At 33.6% G+C, this 5,246-nt stretch overlaps 1 long non-coding RNA gene across 1 annotated transcript; it reads left to right on the forward strand.

Moving 5' to 3' along the window:
- The first annotated feature begins 403 nt into the window (after positions 1-403).
- On the forward strand, positions 404-1,629 carry LOC121999957. Its single transcript, XR_006116860.1, has 4 exons — positions 404-461; positions 594-657; positions 1,008-1,473; positions 1,566-1,629. It is a non-coding gene; the product is annotated as an uncharacterized LOC121999957 (long non-coding RNA).
- The last annotated feature ends 3,617 nt before the right edge of the window (positions 1,630-5,246 follow it).

Below are 5,246 nucleotides of genomic sequence, written 5' to 3' on the forward strand. Positions count from 1 at the left end.
TCCCAGATTTTGGGACGAATCCAGGATTCGTCCCAGATTAGGGTCGAAATTGGGAACAAAAAATTTTTGATGCTAATAACCCTATGTCTATATCCCATTCCGATTCTTGTTTTCTTCCCCATTTCTTTCTCCCCCGTTCCCCTTCCAACCTGTGATTTCCAGGGTTTCGGCCACATCTCCAACCGACGATGGCGGCGTGATATGCGACGACCGCTTGATCTCCGGCCGTGGAAGGTTTCGATTGGTAAGCCCACTGCTCTCGAATCTCCCTCTCTCGGATCTCCCTCTCTCCGGCGCGTGCTGGCCGCCGCTAGGCGCTGCCTGCCCGGCGGCGTGTGGCTGGACACTGCCAGGCGCTGGCTGGCCGGCGTCTGGCCGCCGGCGTGGGCCTTGCCGTGGCTAACCGCCGTCTCCCTCTGCAGCTGAAGAAGAAGCCCAAGATCATGCAGCAGCATCTTGATGTAAGTTTCCTATAAAAACATGCTTGTTTTCCTAAATTTGGTTTGATTTCTCGCACTTGACTTAGGATTGATCTCTTTTCTGCTCTTTACCATTGATATGCGCCTTCTCTTATGCTTGATTTGCCTCTGCAGTATTGTTTCCCTGGTTTATGGCTATCCAAGATAACTCCTCGATCCTACAAAGCCAATGAATAAGGTTAGTTTTATTTGTCCTCGATTCTGCAAGGGTTAGAGATCGTTGATGAGGGTTTTAGTTCTAGAAACTAGTAAGAGCTCAGTTAAATGATTTTAGATTTGCCATTTATTTATTAAGAATCGTTTCAGATAACTCAGAGACTCTTTGACGAGATGACTAATCAAAATGGTATATCCAAATCTTTGCTAAGAAATCAACACCAAGTACATTGTTCAGGATTTCATTGTGATTTCTTCAATAATATGTTTTTAATTTTTAGTTTCTATATTTTTTAATGAAATGAGAATTGAATTATTTGTAGAAAATATTGACTTTCATGCGTATTAATCAGTACATGTTTTCAATTGCAGACATGTGTTCTTATAGTCCGTATACATTGTGAAGGTTGTAAGGATAGGTCAGGAAGAAGGTGCAGAAGGTTCAAGGTAAGTTGTGGGGTTCAGTTGTATTTTATTCGTTGTTTAATTGGTTTATTGTTTGGCTGGGTTCATGTGGTACATGGAAGCAATAAATAACATATTGTTGTAGGAGCTTTGTTGATTCTTTGAAAATGTGAACTCAATTTTACTCTGTTTCAATTATGTTTCATATTCTGTTATTTACTTGAGTTATGCTTGTATTGTAATTCAAAGAAGGAAAATGTTTGTCTGGCAAACTCTATATCTGAAATGCATAAATTTGGAGCAATCTATAATATCAAATGGTTCTCATACTTTGGCACATGAATCCAATGATTTGGGTAAAAAAGATAAAAAGAAGAAAGGAACAAAAAGAGGAAGGCACTTTGATAGAGATTCTCGAGCTACTAATCCAGAGGTTCGTTTGGAGTCTCTAACTAGGCAATATGAATGAAGTCTCTAATACTCTAACTTTATTTTTGTCCTGATTTGATAATGTTGTTTGTGCAGGTCTCAATTTGGTGTGATCTCACTGTAGTTGAAGACAACTGTATTTGTTCACCTCTTTTCGGTATTCCTAAGTTCATTAATATGCATTTACTGATCTATATATACAGTTAGCTTTAAATAATTATGTTATAGTTGTTTAATTATATAAAGTTAACTTTAAATAATTATGTTAAAGTTAGCTTTAAATAGTTGTTTAATTGTGTTCCTTCTTTTGATAAGTTGCTCTTTCTTGTTTTGTCTTCAATGATAATGATGCATAAAAGTTCTGAATTTGATCTATGTACAGTCTCAAAACTATATAGATACATAAAAGTTCTATATTTCATCTAGAATTACATCACACTATTCTAAAATTCTTTACTAGATAACGATGCATCCTCCTACCTTAATATTTTGCAAAGAGTTGTTAAAAATGTGCTAAAGTTATTCATATGAAATTGTCAACTAGTTAACACAATGAAAGGAACAATTATTTTAAACATCCTTTAGTTTACATTAAATACCAACCAAAGACAAAACTATAAATTCAGCAAATTAAAATGAAAAATAAAGTTAACTAAGTGAGAAAATTTGAACCCTAATACCATACTTCACAAGATCTCTCTCTTTTTCTCTCTATATGATGTGCCAATTATATTAGGTTGTATCATAGTTACGATACATGTACTTAGCTTCAAAATAATGCTTATAATTTTATTTACCGTTGCTATGACATGGATGATTCATATCGTTGGTAAATATGACTTTTATTAGAATTAGGGCTTTTATTAGAATGTTTAAGGAATTTCACATTTATGTTTTGTTTCCAATTATTCTTTTTACATGGCCATATCGTATACTATTTACAATTTTTCTTGTTACACATAATCTAGTTTATTTGTTTGTTGTTATGTAGGCAAAGGAGATTTGATGGGGATCAAAGATTTTGTGGCACACGAAGATGACTATATGTATTCTTAGTGTTGTTGGATGGATGATGGACTTATAAAACATTGGGTTGTTGAACTTGTAAACTTTGTTGAACAAGATGGATTTTATAAACTTTGTTGAACAAGATGGATTTTATAAACTTTGTTGAAATCTTTATATTTTTTGAATTATGAGTTGATGTGTTGAATGTTAAATTAGGATGTGTTGAATGTTAAATTAGGATGTGTTGAATGCATATTATTTGTTATTTGAATTTGGTTTTTATGTATTTGGATTGTATTGCAGAAATAAATTGAAGCTGGAAAAAATATTTGATATAGGGACGAATTTGGCAACGAAAATGATTTGTCCCAATTCTATCGTAATTTGGGATAAAATTATTTTCGTCCCAGAATTCGTCCCAGATTCTGGGACGAATCCACAAAATTCGTTCCAAAATTTGTCCCAGAATCTGGGACGAATCTACAAAATTCGTCCCAAAATTTGTCCCAGAATCTGGGACGAAAATTGATCTTATGATTATCAAAGAATTTGGCAAGTTTTTGTTGCCAAATTCGTTGCCAGTTTTGCAACAAATTTATTATTCGTTGCAAACTTAGGAACAAAAATGGCAACAAAAAAATTTTTGTCACCGAATTTGTCCCCAAATTCGTTGCAATATTAGGGACAAATTTGGCAACAAAATATAATTTGTCACCGAATTCGTCCCCAAATTTGTTGCAAAAATAGAGACAAATTTGGCAGAAAATTTATGTGAATTCGTCCCCAAATTTGTTCCTAAGTTTGCAACAAAAATAATTTTCGTTGCAAATTTGTATATTTTTTTGCAACGAATTTGGGGACGAAAATTTTATTCGTCGTCAAATTCGTCCCCAAATTCGTTCCCAAATTTGCAACAATCCCTAATTCGTTCCAAAAGTTGGCATCAACCATTTTGGGACGAAAAAATTTTCGTCCCAAATTTTGTCCCTAAAATTTTTGCAACGAATTTTTTTTTAAAATTCGTCCCTAATTTTATCCCAAAATACCTTATTTTTTGTAGTGTCGGGTGAATGAAAATTTCATCATTATTTTTCCAATTGGAGATCGGTCCAATTAATCCACAACTCTACCATACTAACTCAGCCATGTCCGTCGAGGTGGGGATATATAATTCTAATTTTGATTTATAATTTCTATTTAGATTATTCCTTCGAATATCTCCATCCAACAATGTAATATAATTTAAGGATCATACAAACTTATAGTTTAATTTAGCTTTGATCAATTTGCAATATTTAGTGTAATAAAATTTGTAATTACCATATAATTGACCAATAAAAAGATATAGTTATTCTTTTAAAATTAAATTAAATTTCTTATTAAAATAATAGAAATTATTTTCTTAACTCATTTTTCATCGTGTAAGCTGACTGAGTTGCGTGAATCGGATGAGTCAAATTGGCAAAGCCAGAAGAGTAGGCTGAGCTGATTAATTTGATCCAATTTGACAGGTTGAATAGGCTTGACTAGCTAGTTAGCTCAGATGAATTTGCTTAGATCAACTCGGTCATCTTGATAAACTAATAGTTTAGTCATATTTATTATAAATAAAAAATATCAATATAATAAATTAAGCCTTAGTTCCCTATCACTATATTCCTAAGAGAGGATATCTCCTGACAATACTCATAGTCACTTTAAGTTGACAAAAGTCAGTAATTAGATATCACAACATAGAAAAAAAAAATAGAGACAATTAACGTATTAAGTCACTCATCTATAGATCATATATTGTTCATCTAGATCCAGGGGCATGATGTGATGGTAAATAACAAGGTGGATAATTCATACAAAGAAGATTCAATTACCACATTAGGTAATTATTAAATGTCTGTGGTGTTTGAACTACTAGTGATGCTGGGTTGTCAAGCTGTTGGGCTGTTGGGCCATAGATATTTGTACTTCCCAAAATTAGTATTATAGTGACCGATGAAAAATTTTCATGGAACTGAGTCATCAACTTATATAATTAATCGAATCATGAAAACTGAATACTAGGATCAACATTAAAAAATATATTACACATTTATTGGAAGTTGTATTTAGATTTCTCTCATATCCAAGGAAAACATAATAAGTCGTGGATAGGTAGATCTTGAAATTTCTTACATTACTTTTGCAGGGCAAACAGTTTCTTACCTATCAAAATTGCAAAAAATAAAACTAAAATGCATTGTTTTATCTATTATTAAAGAAAAATATATTTAAGTTTGCAAGGAGATGTGACGACAATAAATAAGAAAAAAAAAGTTTTCTTCTCTTTCGTATGGGCAATAGTAACCTTAAAAAGTTTTTTTTTCCTTTTCAAGATTTCTAAAATTGTTGGATACAATAAAAATATTTTTGAAATTATTTTTTATTTCTAACATATGTGCGTGGAGTCTTTAGATTGAGACAATCTTGTTCGGTGTAACACCCGCCCTTACTCATACCCTTAAGCTATAGGACAAACGTTACTCTTTCCTAATTCGTCTAAATTTTTGGCATTCTTACCTGTTACAGGCTGCTTAGTCAATAGATCTATTCTAACCTGTTACGACTGGTAGGACTTGACTTGCAGCCACGTAGGGCCGAAGGGAGTCGGAAGCTTCTAGCGGGTTTGGGTCGTGTGGCCCTGACAGGTGTTGTACTCTCAATTGACACAGGGCACGGTCGTGTGAGGGTTACACGGTCGTGCCCCTTCCTTCCTCTACCAAGGGTCACGACCAT

This window comes from Zingiber officinale, chromosome 7A (genome assembly GCF_018446385.1).
Source record: "Zingiber officinale cultivar Zhangliang chromosome 7A, Zo_v1.1, whole genome shotgun sequence".
Taxonomy (NCBI): domain Eukaryota; kingdom Viridiplantae; phylum Streptophyta; class Magnoliopsida; order Zingiberales; family Zingiberaceae; genus Zingiber; species Zingiber officinale.